Source organism: Calidris pugnax, unplaced genomic scaffold (assembly GCF_001431845.1).
Source record: "Calidris pugnax isolate Ruff unplaced genomic scaffold, ASM143184v1 scaffold70, whole genome shotgun sequence".
Lineage (NCBI taxonomy): Eukaryota > Metazoa > Chordata > Aves > Charadriiformes > Scolopacidae > Calidris > Calidris pugnax.
In genome coordinates, this window is record NW_015090862.1 from 2,361,997 (window position 1) to 2,377,734 (window position 15,738).

A 15,738-nucleotide genomic window follows, 5' to 3' on the forward strand; every position below is an offset into this window, starting at 1 on the left:
CCCAATTTGAGTAGCTTCACTTATTAATAATCAGCTATGTGAAGTCAGGAGTATACTTTCTTATAAGTGATTTGACTTTGATAAAAGTTTTAAAAAAAAAAAAAAAAAAAAAAAAAAAGAAAAGCCCCAAAACCTGGCGATGTTGGGGGTGTGTGTGAATTTAAGAACCAAAATCCAACAACCAAAACACACGAAGCTTATGTTCGAGTTTTGGGATAAATAGTAACAGAGCGTAACTGAGAAAAAATCCACTTTTACCTTATGTATACATAATATTTACAGTGCACCAAAAATGGGCTGCTCACAATCCATTGAAAGTCAAGGCTAGCAAGATCTTAACATTTCTTCTATTTTGCCATTAGAAACTTAAAAGCACTCACTTAATTCTTAATTTTCATTTTAACCAAACTTGCAACATATAAAATCCTAAACAGGGCACAAGTTAGAGACAGAAAGCCAGAAACAAAAAATGTCCTTACAAGTTCTTCAGCCAAAGCAGCATTAATGCAGGAAGCTGGAATAAACAGTAAGTTACATGTCACTGCAAGATGGAGTCAGTTACATCACTTTGAATACAAAACCAGAAATATATCCTCAGGCAAAATGGATCAAACACTTTTAAACTTTCCTGAATTGCTAACTATCTCAACCCAAAACATCATTAGGTACATAACATAGCCCCAAACATACTAGGTTTGATTTTCAATATTCACTGTAAGAGATAGCAATTCAGTCATCAAGGACAAAAGGTATACTTTAATTATCAAAAATAACTGAATTTGTTACTGTACAGCATTGTCAAAAAGCTACCAAAAAAGTGTTTTCAGAAGACGTTTTCAGATTATTATGCCAGTACCATGGATATTCAAGCCCATAACAGAAAGACATGCTTCACATGTTCTCATACTAAAAACAGTGTGAAATACAATATCCTTGTTCACCTATACTGTTTATTTTTACCCTGCTAACTAATAATTTTAGAAAATACAAGTTGCTACATTTTAATCATAATTTTGGGCAATTCCTGTTCTGTGATAAAATAAGCACCACTGGATTCTGACTATCAGCTGCATGGGAAACAAAACTGCTACAATAAGCATGTCGTTTGTTGACTACACTTAAAGCAGCATCTATCTATCAGCCAGACCTCCAGTGGGCCACCTCTGGAAGCTACCAATTTTTCTTTATTTTGTTTTTAAATTATCCATCAATTTGAATTTATTAGGTTTCCTGAAAAAAAGCACACTTTTGCAAATTAAGAAAAGACTTTTAACACTATTAATACTGATTTACAAAAGCTACTCTCCGAGTTTCTCGAGTATCATTAAAATACATCAATTTAGATTTGTTATTCCCATCATGCTCAGTGAGTATATGAAAAATTACTGAAAAATGGGATGTGAAAAGAGCGATAGAGGGATGCAAGTTGAATAAAGCTTCAAACTCAAGGTGTAGGTCAAAATATGCCTGCAAAGTCAGTATTTCAAATTAAATTTTGAAACCCAAACCTGACATTTGGGCTCAGGAACTCATTTTGCAATGACACACACAGTTACTTCCCCCTTGCCCATCAAGATCTCTGCCTTCACCTTTGACAGAGCAATTACATGCCTGTAATGCTTCTGAGAAGACTAAAATCCTGGTCACTCAGCGAACCCTATATATATGTAATGCAAGGAAAAATTTGTTCCCCTTAGGCTCTCAACTTAAATTGCACTGTTTGCAGCTGAAGTTTAGGACTTCTATTGTAGCATCCATAACCACATCAACCCTGCCCATATAGCTAGCCAGCTCTGATCCCCAGAAGTGCCAGAGTCCACAGATTGGCTACATGCTGTGTGAAGAGAATGAAGTATCAGATATCAGGAGAACTTGGCCTTAAACTATCAAACTCACTTTTCTCAAAGACAGAAGGCAAAAACCAAAAATGGATGCCAGTAATTCATTGATACAGACTATAAGACATCATCATTCTATGCTGCAAAAATAGTTCCAGATTTCAATTCATGTCTAGACACTTCGGCAGCTTAAGCACAAAGACTGGTCCTTGTCTCTGACTTAGAATAACCAAGTTAAAGCATTCAAAAATCAATACCATATACTCCTGAGTACTTCTATTTATCCTTAAGAATTCAAACAAATAATCCTAGAGTTAAATTATTTCTAGTCTTCAAAATAAGTTAATACATAGTTCTTTCTGATCATCAACACTAATTAGGTGAATTTATTTTGATGTGTGGGTTAAAATATCTTAAGTAGCCAACTGCAAGGCCTCAGGCTGTATTGGTGCCCATTTAGACAGATTCAACACACAATATATATATATATAAACACTTTTCTTACACACACATTCCCTCAGAGCCATTACTCTCACATACACAGATTTCCATAGTGCTTCAAAGGCTTCGACTCATGCCTCTGTGTATAATTGAAAATTTGTATTCAGTAGGGGAGAAGATACCAAGTATACACAACCGAAAGCACAACTTGACCATCTCATTAGTAACTTACATTGTCTTCAAGTGTAGTAACTGTCATACAGCAAGGTTATTCTTTTGACAGGCAGCCCATATTACTATTTATTAAATGCTTTTGGAGTAATTTATAAAGTGTAATTCATCTCTATAAACCTCTTAAAAAAAAACACAACAGAAAACCTTTCTTTACTTAAACACAACCATAGTCCCTCTCTCTTATAATTACAAAACTGTGTTTTATTTTTCATATTGTACGCACAGTTTTTTACATTGCCTGAAAAAACATTTTTCTAAGTTGTAAGCCTTATTTGACTTCCTAGGGTACTAGGTTACATCCAGGCTCTATGGGTTTCATAGAGCCTGGATGTAACCTAGTGCCCTAGGAAGTCAAATACAATATAAGTTTTCAGGATCCTGTGGTCACCATGGAGACATAAACAATATCTCTATTTTGCATTTCCAGCTTATATGATTGTTAACAACACCTTAAAAACAGTAAGTGCAGTCAAAGAAGTTGCATAGGTACCTCAGTGGGTACCTATGCAACTTACAGATTAGAAGATGCAACCACCCAGTTCAACGTGAGAAAGTATCAACATAAACACACACTTCATATAGATCTAGATGAGTGCAAACCTCTTCTTGTCTACACTTCGTTTTATGGAGGACTAAACATTTTCTATGTATTTGGAATCATTAAACAGCAGACAATAAAGCAGGACAACTGAGCATGCATGTGAAAAGGAGAGTACACATAGGAAAACAACATTTTTTTCTGATTCAAGGATTTAAAAGCTGATCATTTACTTTTGTCCACTACTTGGTAAGCATTGCCTTTTGCCTATGTATATTATTTTCTTGCAAATACTCAAGAAACACTGCTGCTTTGTTCAGATGCAGAAGAAAACTATTGCAAGACTTGCCCCAAACAATCCAAAACCAGACATTTAGAAACCACTAGCTACCAGTACAAACAAGCTGAAATTAAGGTTTATTACACTAATAAGTTGCAGCACCCTGCAGACTTTTCCAGAAAATCTCAGAACAGTTTAACACAACAGCTTATTTCTTCCAGCTCAAAAATCAGAGTCTTCTAAAATAAATATTTGTTTCAAGTGCTTTAGTTGTTTATCCATTCCACTAGGAAGATACAGCACTGTATCATTCATTTGCAGTATAAGATCTAGTTTGGAGAACCTTAAGCACACTTGGTCTTTATCCCCCTTAAGTGAGGATAGCAGCCACTGTACACTGTGTATTGTACAGATAATTTAAAGCTTTGCATAACAGGGAAGTCTTCTTTGACAAAGCAGCTATTATTCCCAAAACCTGCCTAAAGGGTATAGGTAGCTTCAGAGGACCGTAGTGATTCACACATTCCACCACAGAAGGGATGGGAAGCTTTTCCCTTCTGTGTGCCAAAAAAAGCCTTTCATAGTAGATATATCCAAATACGTTGCAACAAGTGCTGTAACCTCTACATACATAGCCACACAAGGTGCAGTCTGGAGCCATCCATGTTCTCTGACACCAGATTTAACTCTAAGGTCAATGCTTGTTGATGGTGTCTTCAATCCCTACTTTGTTTCTTGAATAAGCAAACAAGCCTTCAACAGAAACAAAGGGATGATAGAAATACACATTTTCAGTCTTCAAAGTTCTGCTCTAAATCCATTCTTTAGTTAACTATTACTCAGGAACTTCTGTATTCCATGTGACACTAAAGCTTTTTTGCTGAATGTAGATTCCTTCTTACAACCCCTTGAATTTCTGGAGTATGGGATTGCACCATAGATACTGCATACCACTTGAGTTTCATTTCATTGTTCCCAAGCCATCCATTACCGAACCAGAGTATGCCTAACAATAACCTAGATCGGCCTGTTTACATTCTTCACTAAGCCTTACAATTTTGAATTTTTTTCTGCAAATACCTCAGTTTGGCCCCATTTTGCATCAGCTGCATTCTGGAGAATGAGGTGATTTCGTGCAAGCATTCTGTAACTCTTAACAAAAGAAGCGTTAAAGAGAAGCAAAGGCTAGCTCTGTCCTACCTGCTGCAGCACCTCTACCATACATGCAGTTGTTCCACTAGCTAATGGTCACTGATACTGATCAAAATGTAAGACTGTCAACCAATGCTGCCAAAAGACTGAATTGCACCAGCTACTGACAAGAGAGTCATACTCCTTAGGCAAGCTTCATTACACAGATACTAGGTTTTCATTAACTTAAAGAAACATTTTCCTATTGCTTAGTTGAATATCCCCTGAATGTTGTCAGAAGAAAGCTTTTCTAGTTCTAAGCTACTTTGAAATATCTTAGTATAAATTGCATACATTTCAAATGGCAAATTCTTGACAAGCACAAAGATTTCAACCATCTGTTGATTGACATGGAAGAAAGAAAACTGACTTCCATTAAACACTACAGGCCCAAAAGGAAGATAAATTTCACTTGCACAAGGCTCCAGCATCCCGATTCACTTTTCATGTGTCATGGGACAGCTAGGTCCTAAAGAATAAATGTAAAGAAAAATGTCCACATAAGAGACAACTAAATTGGAGACTTTTCTTACAGAACAACTTAACTTGAGAAGAAAAAAAAATTCTATTAAACACATCAGAAATAAATGTTGGTGAAAAATATGAGTGTTCTACAAAGTTTGTTTCTATGAAGAGATGACTGTTTTCCGTATCTGATTGTGGTACTGCAAAGACTATTTCACAGGTAGCAATGTAATTTTGGTTTAAATAGTGAAAGGTATACCATAAGCAAGAAATTTGAAATGAGTATATAGTCAAAAAAAGTAAATAAATTAGTCCATACCACATAAGTGCAAATCTTCAGTCTTCACTGCAGCTGCAACTACAGTTTAAAAAGAGAAGTGAGAAAAGCATATCTTTTAAATTCTCTTATTTTCTGTCTCCATTCTACATTTTTCCCTTTGGTTTTAAGAAGTGCCTTGTAAACAACTTTCAAAAAGCAACTCCCTGCTTTATCTTCCCTTTTTGCCCATAGGACTGTTATCTGCAATTCCACCTTGCTTTTGCATCTTCTTCAGGCAGTAAAGTTGTACTTCATTCCTTACAAGTCACATGGCAGCTACAGAAACTGAGCTGTACATGAAAAGATACACTTCTTGGGTAGGTACCAAGACAGTACTGGTGCCTGATAGCAGATGTTAAGCAGGTACTTGAAATTTATCTTTAGGGGAAGCTGTAGCCTCAGGCAGGATGAGAACTACATTGTGTTGGCTGTTAAACAAACCAAATAAGAATTGCTGTCCCTTCTTAGAAGTCCCAGACAAAAAAAAAAAACAATCCAAACAAACAAAACTTCAATCATTTAGGAGTGCTTATTTCTAAAGGTTTAACTGGCATGACCTAAGGCCATCTTGAAAAGGCATGCCCATAAAAATTTGCATGCTGTCACAACACACATGGGTCACATTACTACATACCATATTTTAAAGTACAAGAATGTGAGGCAAGTGAAGACAAGGAATTCTAATCAGGGAAATGCACAAATGGTTTAGGGCCCTCTACAGTTATAGTCTTGCTCAGATCACCTCTGACCCTGAAGACTCTGAAGTGTTATGTCAGATACACAGATGCCACAACAGATTTTGCTTTTGCTTCAAAACCTATGCGCATCAGCTGATCTCTCTTACCCCCCGTACAAGCTCCTTGTCAGACACATTATGAGGTAAAATCAACAATCTAATCAGATCTGACAAAAATTTGAAATTATGAAGATGGCTATTTGAAATATGGATTTACATCTGCTGTCATTAATGATGAACCTCACCTTAAGTGTACATTGTGCCTTGAGATATTAGCTAATGATAGTACTAAGCCATCATGATTAGCAAGATGTTTAATAACGAAGCACCCATAACACAAGAACAAATCCCTGCAGTTTCTTCAGTACTGGTTTCTAGTCATGCAATAACTCCATAACCCCCAAATCACTAAATTTAACGTTAAATCTTCAGAAGCCTCTTTTAAATTATCTTAACAGCAAAAGAGATAGAGCCACATACCATTGGGGAAGCACTTGGTCTTCCTGCTGCAGTAAAAAAATGCCTGAAATAATACATGGAAAACAATATGGCATTCCTTTGTCAGCAAATACTGCTGGAAGAGGCATAGAAAAGAGACCATGATTTGAAGAAACAAGTGTTAGAACAAATTATGCACTGTGGGAGGTTTGCTATACTGTTGGCTGAAAGTACAGATGTTTCTAACATGTCTCAGCTTACATGCTAGATTGTTTCAGTGGTGGAAATACACTGGGAACTACTTTTTTGCAAGTCATTACAGGAAAGATATACTGGAGGAGACTCAACACATTCTCAACAGTAAATTATTTCTTTAATAGAAACAACATTTTATGGAAAAACTCTACAAGTGTAATCACTGATGGAGTAGCTGCCTTAAGTAGTGGGAGGGGAAATCCTAGTGTAAGGGTTACAGATAGAACCACATATGAAATTCTTTCATTGCATCATTCATCAGCCAGTACAGCAGGAAATTTGGGGCCAGAAGTGCACAAATTCCTACAGGATGTCACGGATATAGTTAATTTTATAAAAACAAGATTTAAGTAGTAGAATCTTTACAATACCTTGTAATGAGATGAGGAGTGACCATGAAAGTCATATTCCCACACTGACATTTGCTGGTTATCTTATGGCAAAGCGCTTAAAAGAGTTGTCAAACAAAGTTGCATTGTGCATTTTTTCCCCACAAAAACAACTGTTCAAAATTTGCTGACCTTTTCTGTGATGACAAGTGGCTGTCAGTGGTATGCTTGCTAGCAAGTATTTTTTTTTAAAAAATTACACACTTAAAAAGTGTCTCTTCAAAGTAAAGTTGATGTTTTAAAAGTGAGCAAGAAAGTAACCACCTTTCTAAAGAAACTCACTCTAAAGAGATTGTTTTGAAAATGGATGTTTGGAAATGTTTCCATTGTGAGGTGATTTTCTTGCTTAAAATAATGTGTCACCTACAAAAACCTCTCAAATCTGTACACTTAAAAGACTTGGGAATGTCATTTCCTAACCCGTTTAAAAATCTTCCGAAAGAAGAATTTCAGGCGTTTTGAATGCATTTATTAAAAAAAGAAGAATGCAACACCTTCCCATTAGTTTGCCAGAACAACTGATTGACATCAGCAAAGATGGAAATTTAATAGATAAATTCCAAGAAAAACCTTTGCATAATTAGTGTATGGGAATGGAAAATGAGTATCATGATTCAGTAAGCATAGCCAACAATGCATTTCTTCCATTTGGATCTATGTACCTTTGTGACAAGTTGTTTTCAGCTATGACAGCCATTAAAACCAAGTACTGACATAAAATGAACTTAGAACCAGAACCTTCAAGTAACTGTATCAAAGTGTTAAACCAAGATTTTTTAAAAACTGTGAAGCATATTCAATCACATAGCTCTCACAAAAAGATTTTTTAAAAACAGATTTTTTTAAAAAAGTGTTTCTCATGCTTTCTTGATTTCTATTTTTTGTATATGTTTTATAACATACATAATACTAATACAGTAATATATGTGTATAATTTATCAATAAATATATGTATTTTGGGGGTGTGTGCTCACAAATCTTTTATGGATAAGGGTGTTTAATCAAAAATCTTTGGAAACCACTGCCTTAAATGACCTGGCAGGCTGGTAACACTATTCCAAAGAAACTATGCCATTGCTGATTGTAATAAGATCCACGTTGAACTTAGTGGTTTTGTTTTTAATTTTAGTTAGAGAGGTTTTTTGCTCTCCTACACAGATGGCATTTTTAACGTAAATTGATCTTTGAAAAGGAATGATAATAACATTAGGTAGGAAAGCATTTTTCCTGCACAAATATTCACAATCATTAGTGAGTCACTTTCATAGTCCGGTCCTACATTTTTTTCAGTAGCGGTATGCTTGGTTCCTCAGGCACATTCACCCTTCAAACTGCCTGCAGGCTTTGTTTATCTGTGTTAAATCATCTCCAACAACTGCTGCATAAGAAGTTCACCTTAACCACACACTTGTACCACAATCAAGGCATTTTTCTGCCTCATTTCTTTGCCACTAAAGCCCATTCCGTTGGAGTGCTCTTACAAAGTCAGCCACACTTCTGACACAAAATCTTTAAGAATAACTTTTCTGCTCAGGCCCTCCCAAGATTTTAATACTTCGTCTTGGGGGATTCCTTACAGGAAAGAGAATTGTTAAACTTAAATCCCATAGTTACTTATTTCATATACCTTGCTCTTTGTTACGTAGAATGGATTAAAATTTGGCTAGCATCGTGGTTGTCCCAGCAATTAACACAAAAAGGCTGCTGAAAGCCTTTGCTTTCAAGAGGAATGCAAGAAGTAAAGAACTAGATTTTTAAGAGTGCTGTTCAAGGAGTCACTTGAGAATAAATAGCACTTCACTAAATCTTCTCGGGGGGAACTTAACTCATGAAATATTTGCATTAGTAGTCAAGCAACCATCAGCCGTTGGGATGGACAGGCCCATGCTGCAAACCAAGCAGCAGCAAAAAAGTTCTTAGGATAGCAAAAGTGACACTTCCTCCTTTCCCCTTAAAAATATTACCAAGAAATTTGGATAGTTGGGCTTCCTAATGGTACTGTGACACTAGGTGGTCACCTACCGAACATAACTGTTCCTTTCCTCAAAATCATCAAGCTTCAAACAATTATTTTCCATGGTACTAGAAGGCTTTGTGTTGACATTGGATGGTTTGCTATGACTGCTACAATGAGATTTTTCAAGACAGGACCACATTCTTTCAGGAGCAGTCACATAGCAGTGGCTAAGCATCTCCCTGTAAGAGGTAAATATCAGCCACTGCATTTCAAAGCGTGCAATTTCAAACAAAACAACAGCCAGTATAAAAAGGAGAGGAGAAAGACTGAAGCGTCTTAGGTCCTCCAGCTACTCACAGCTATGGATGCTGGTAGCACCACTAACAGCCTATCTTCCTGCTCCTGGGAAAAGTTTATTTTGATAAGCCTGGCCATTGCTTTCTTGGTTCTCTAAGGACAAAGAGAAGATAAAATGCCACTCACCTATACAGCACCTGTGAACTCATTTGAGCCAACCCCTTACATATCCACATCCTCTACACACAAAGCCTCAGACAAGGCCTGTTAGATCCATGCAACTCCCCCTTCTCTCTGCGTCTGGGTTTGTTCTGTATTTAATTCATAGTCTGGTCTATCCAATCTCAACAGGCAAAGTTTAGTTAACCACCTCTTCTTCACAGGTTTCAGTCTTCCATACATTTAGTTATGCTTCTCTTTTCCTCAGCTGCTTTTAAGTCTGGTTACAATCACAGTACAGCTGAATCCAGCAACAATCAGGCTGATCTGGACCTTACTCACAACTGTAAATGCAGCTACTGATTTATTTTTTTTTAATTAAATAACAAACAAATATTTTTCAAGGTTGGTACATATTACAAGATCTTGGGTTCTCACTTGGGTTCTGTCCATCCTCAGCTGTTTCACATAACATTTCCAAAGAGTACTTTAAACATCAAAACACGATGATCTCATTTCTCACAAAACTTTGCTTTTTTAAAATGAAATTGGACATTTATCTCTCCTTCCCTGTAATAGTGCCTTTAATCATACCCTGACCCAGGAGGCGTGCCACTGGTTCCTTCTGCTTGACCTTGCATTCTTGCAGCACAGCAGTGGCACCCACTAGATCCTTTCCCCATATAGTTCAGATACCTCCTTGACAACAGGAGATGTCACCTTATACAGCAATAAAAATTAATCTACGAAAATCTTTTAGTCAAAAATGAGAAAATTACAAGAAAGAGTTACAAAACTTGCAGGCTACAGGGAACTGTAGCATTCAAGTTCAGCTTCTTCATCTCATTTATTCACATATTCATTTGTAGACCCATTGCTAAACTTAGACTTTGTCTTGGCATTTAAACGTTTTATTGTGTCTAAGCATTATGTGCTTCAGTCCTACATCACCATCACGTTCCTGCCACAATCCCTCCCATCAGACTACCATAGGTCTTTTCTTCAACATTATAATTTCTAGCAAACATTCATAACCCGCCTTTGCTGCCTCCATTCTCTCTGCCAAGTGTCACCATGCTACTTCCTGCTATGCAGCATTTGGCACTTTTCAATTGAAGAAAGGTAAAAGGTACTTGCTATAAATGCCTTTAAGGCCAGTTAACGTTTCCACCTTCAGAAATTTGAGCCTGATTTTTACTATCGGTAAGTTTTTGAAACTGTTTTATGCTCACATATTTATGTCATCTATACCTGAACTTTTAATCTCACATTCCAGAAAAATCACACCTTTCCCACTAGTACGTAACACCACTGTAAACAAACCACTGTATAAACTAGACTTGAGGTAGCTGAAACAAAGGGTTATTTAACATATTACAGATATCAACTCCCAAGAAAGGTAAGAGAGATCATTATATAAAAATAAACAAAAATGTGTAAGAAGAAAAGCATTACACAACTCTGAAGGCCTTTCTAAGCTGAAGACAATACTATTATTTAAGAGGTTCTCATATCACTACACCAAACACTTCAGCAAAACATTAAATACTATAGTAAGAAATCTCTCTACCACAGCTGAAAAATGTAAATTGTTATTCAACTTGAAAAACTAAACAGCCCATGTACTACCATCAATCCTTTATCGCCTCAATTGTTATTTGCTGCAGTGATGGAGAAGACCGAGAGCCTCCTGCTTACTCCTGGCTTACATGTCACTTTTTCATGAAAATAAGAAATCCCAACCTTACAAAATTTGCCAGACAGAAAGACACAAGGAACATTTACAATTCTCTTCAGTTCACACTTCTTCCCGCTGCCCAAACACAGAAAGATGAGCTACCTACTGAGAATGCAAGGCAGGCAGTTTCAAGTGCCAGCCTGACCCATCTTGGCAAAAATTCAACTGGTTGCTGCCAAGTTAAGGGACGACAAGTAACAAGTCAGCACTGTAGTACTGTAAAGATATTTTAAGACAAGATTTATTGTTGTATAGTCACCCTCACCTTGTGAAGTCAGTAAGTGTGTTTTCTAGCTTTATGAAGATGCTTGGGTAAAAGACACTGGAGCTTCAAGAACTGATGGGATGGATCTCTGGGGATGGAATCCCAGCTCGCAACTGGAAGTGGAAAATATCAAAACGTTATCACAATTGCTTCAAGTACACAGGCTAATTCAAACTCATTTCCAAGATAAGCATGTGTGCACACAACACACCCAGGGAAACAGTTCTCTGACACTACTGTGAAATGGGTTTTCAGCAGCATTAGAGAAATCAGTGTTTACAGTTACAAGCCTGGCCTCAAAATTAACCACAGGCTCCTCACCACCTTCTCATCCCCAGGGATATCAGCCTCACTCAAAAGGCATGTCTTTACTGCACCCAGAGATAGAAGGCCACAATTCTCTAAATATTGATCTGACCTGGCATTTTAACATCCTGTGAATCAGCCCAGCACTTATGCATCCAAGTAGCTTAGGTTACCTTCAAGGTAATCAGAGATTCTCTTGAAAAGGAATGGATTTTTTAATCACATAAATAAAAAGGCATAAAAGAACTTAAGACAGAGTGTCCATAATCATAATCATCTCATACACAGAGTTGCAAAAGCCTAGATTATTCTACTTAACATAGTCTCTGGAACTTGAGAGCCAGGCTACTCTGAAAAAAAAGCCTCTACTTTTATCATTTGCATCTCCCCTAAACCCAGAAGTTCTTCAGTTCAATTTAATTTATAGTCTTAAAACCACATGTGGTCCAAAGCAGAACCCCAGAAGTGAAAACCTGCACTCTCCTTCAGGTACCAACAATCAGGACTACCTGAAACTACAACTTCCAACTATATACCAGTAACATTTGTCCCAAGTGACACACTAAAACTCAGAAGTAAACACAATACACAAAACACTGCCTATTAGCACAGCCTCCCCCTATTTGCAACAACACCCAACCATTTTGTTTGCTGTTCTCAATTTGCATCAGCATTCTATTGTCTGCAGAAACATGCATAAGCAGACTTGCCAAACCTTTTAAAGACTCAAGAGAAGGGAAAAAAAAAAAAAAAAAAATTTTTGAAAGCTGGATACAGTGGTCTGTAAACAAATTCACACTTCTTTCGGTACTTTAATATTAAAATTATGGACCGGAATGATGCATCAGCAAATGGTATTGCTCACATTTCATAAACATACAACAGATATCCCAACAGCTATCTGACACTACAACGGCACAAGGAGGAATGGAGGTGTATGTCTGTACTATTGTCTATCTGTGGTGACTAATTAAGTACTAGCATTTTTGGAAGCTGCCCAGACCTTGCATTTGCAGAGATTTAATAGATATACATTATATAGGTAAGCATATAAAGTGACACAATCCAAATATTAATGCTTCAGAACTTCCTTGCTGTGCAGAGTCAAATCTTTGTAGAAACAATACCAAATAAGAGAAGGTTTTCACAGAAAAAAAAAATATTAAGTCATCATGAAGATTATGCAGCTGAAGCTATGCCACAGCCAGATACTTCTTTCAAGCCCACTCCTCGCTCTCCAAAATTAAAGACTTGAATTTACTGAAGTGGTGTTTTGTACTAATCAGTTATATTTATAACTATAGATGCATTTCCTAATGTAAGCAGAATGAAGTGATTAGATTAGCTGGCAAATGATTAAAGAAGTCTATGTAAAACTACACCACAAACCAAGTTCACAATAAAATTACTTAATCCTTTGCAGTTAAAATGCAAGTTCATCTTTCTCAACATCATCTACTCTTAATCAACCTATCCATCAAACATACACTAGAAAACCTCTCACCCTCTTAGGCACTACTACAGTGCAATGGCAACATTTCAAATCAACTTAAATTAGGCTGTACTACATTCCATTACATGATATCATGCAACAGATGTTACTCAAAGAACACACAGGACAATTATTCAGGGTAAACTGCTGTAACTTAAATGGTAAAATGAATGGGTACCCTATCTCGAAGCTTTATGAAGTTTTATACTGAAATTCAGAACTTAAAATATTGCCCAACTTTGCCACAATTAACCCAGAGAGTTCGACTGGCAGCTGGAAACAAGAAGTATTCTTATCTTAGTTAAATTCAATAATTTTGCCACCAACAGATAACCTAAATGAAAATTCCGCTTAACTCTTCAGTTCTGCAGTAATCAGTGAGTTAAGTGAGGCATTAAGAAAATCACACAAAATGCACTTCCCAGAAGCAAGAGATTCTCCCCCCACAAGCTGCATGGTAACCTTCAATCTCAAGGCACTACCTTGAAAATTTCATGTTTTAGAAATTAAAGCAGAAAATGTAGTTAACTTAGCTAACAGCAGTACTGTTGGAAGAATGGCTGACCATTACCTCAAACAGGTATGAAACTTTTTCATGTACAATTTGTAAGGTATTTATAACCAACACAGGCAGCTTGCACTCATATTTGCAACACACTGCCATTCACAACGTTATTTTACATAAGGAAGTTATCTCAGAAACATGCTGCTTATTTACTTTTTAATCATATGGACATTTTCCCTTAGCTATTGGGCTCTCCTAATGCCTGTAAAAAACATACTTTCAAACTCAGAACTGGCTTTCTAGTTTGAAAATTAATATGGCTTAAATTTGGCTCTAAAATACAGGTCTGCAAAGTAAACTTTTAAAAGAATTGGAGGAAAGCAGGCAACTGTTTAATCTGACAGAGTTTCTCAGTCAATGAACAAACCCACAATCTTTTTAACTACACACTGCAACAACATTTTGACACACAAAAAGTAGAGCCTAAATAAATTGAAGTGGCTGATCAGAAGAACAAAAGTGCTACAGAAGGCGAGCACTAAGACAGCAGAGGCCCCAGTTTCCATACAGGTGTTCCCCCCATGCAATGCTTAGGCAGTGGCACTGCATCAGGACCCTCTAGTGACCCGAAGGTAAGACTGTGCTCTGCACCTCACAGCCATCTGCTAGGGTGGAAGAAAGAGAGGTGCCAGGACAAGCAGGGGGGACCCCAGCCCACAGCACGTACAGGCTCTCTGCAAGCACACACCACCACCTCGCACCAAGAGAGGTTTTGCACTTTGGCATGAAGTCCTGCTGCACCGGGGCATGTATCCCACAGCCGCTGGCACGCTCTCAGGCCGGCCCGGGGAACGGGGAGGCCGCGGAACGGCGAGGCTCACCCGCCCACCCATCCTCGTCTGCGCTGCGCAGGGGCGGACGCGTCCTTCCCTCCCCTCCAGGGGGGCCCTACGGGACCGGCCTACGACCCGCTTCCAACCCCTGCCATCCCACGTGCCTGCTAGGAAGCCGCGGACATACACCCGGATAGACGGATATAGGTACACGCGTATACACACACGGCACAATCGTCCTTGGGAGGTCGTCGCTTCGCAACGTGTTGCGAAAAGGTTTTCTTCTCCACCGCGGTCGCCAATAGCGCCCAACGGCGAACAGCTCCGTCTCTGGGGCAAACCCACCCCCCAACCTGGCCACGCGAACGTCCCCCAGACAGGCTACGAGGGGCCGGGAGGAGCCGGCCGCCCCTGCACCGCTCTCCATACCAACCCTATACGGCACAGGGAGGAATCCCAAAGGAGCCACGGTTTCCCTCCCACCCCGGCCCGGCTCCTGATGCTCCTGGAGCTCAGCCCGCCCGGTGCCAGAGCCCCTACCGGGCCACGGCAACCCGGCTTCCCGCACGGTATTGGGCCGAGCTATTGCTGTCCTCCCTGGAACCGGCAACTTGTTGGGCGAGCAGAGCTCCGCGCCGGCGAGGCTGTGCCGGACGGAGAGCAGCTCCCGCCTCGGGACCGCAGCTGCCGTCTGCCTGCGGGCAACGCGATGTCTACATGCGAAACCCAGTGGCAGCCGAGTCGCTGCGGGCACGGAGCGGCTCCGCGCTCCCGCCGCTCAGCCCTGCGCGGAGTCTTCCCCCTCTCGGCAGCTCAGCACGGACCAGACACTCCATGCAACGTGCAACGGCAGAGCAGGACAAGGGGGTCCTCACAGGCTCCTACCGGGAAAGGCGTTACTGTAGCATTGTAAAGCGCCTAAGCCCCGCCGCTCGTTCGCTCGTTTCCTTCTTTCCTTCCCCCCCGCTCGCCTCCTGCCCGCTCCCGCCTGCTCCGCCGCCGCCGCCCGCAGCTGCCGCCGCTGCGGACTCCAGGCGCAGACCCCCGCCGGCGGGGAGGGGG

At 39.2% G+C, this 15,738-nt stretch overlaps 1 protein-coding gene across 3 annotated transcripts in view; it reads right to left on the reverse strand.

Annotated features, from left to right (window-relative positions):
• Nucleotides 1–15,738, reverse strand: part of TLN2 (talin 2) — a 185,358-nt gene that overhangs the window by 169,241 nt on the left and 379 nt on the right. The window contains exons 1-2 of one of the 3 annotated variants that reach the window (XM_014944526.1): nucleotides 15,562–15,630; nucleotides 11,541–11,653 (exon numbers count right to left, since the gene is read on the reverse strand). The gene's annotated coding sequence lies outside the window, so the exon portion shown is untranslated. Of the gene's footprint in view, nucleotides 1–11,540; nucleotides 11,654–15,561; nucleotides 15,695–15,738 lie in introns of those variants that run through there. The other 2 variants (XM_014944527.1, XM_014944528.1) reach the window with 2 other exon arrangements.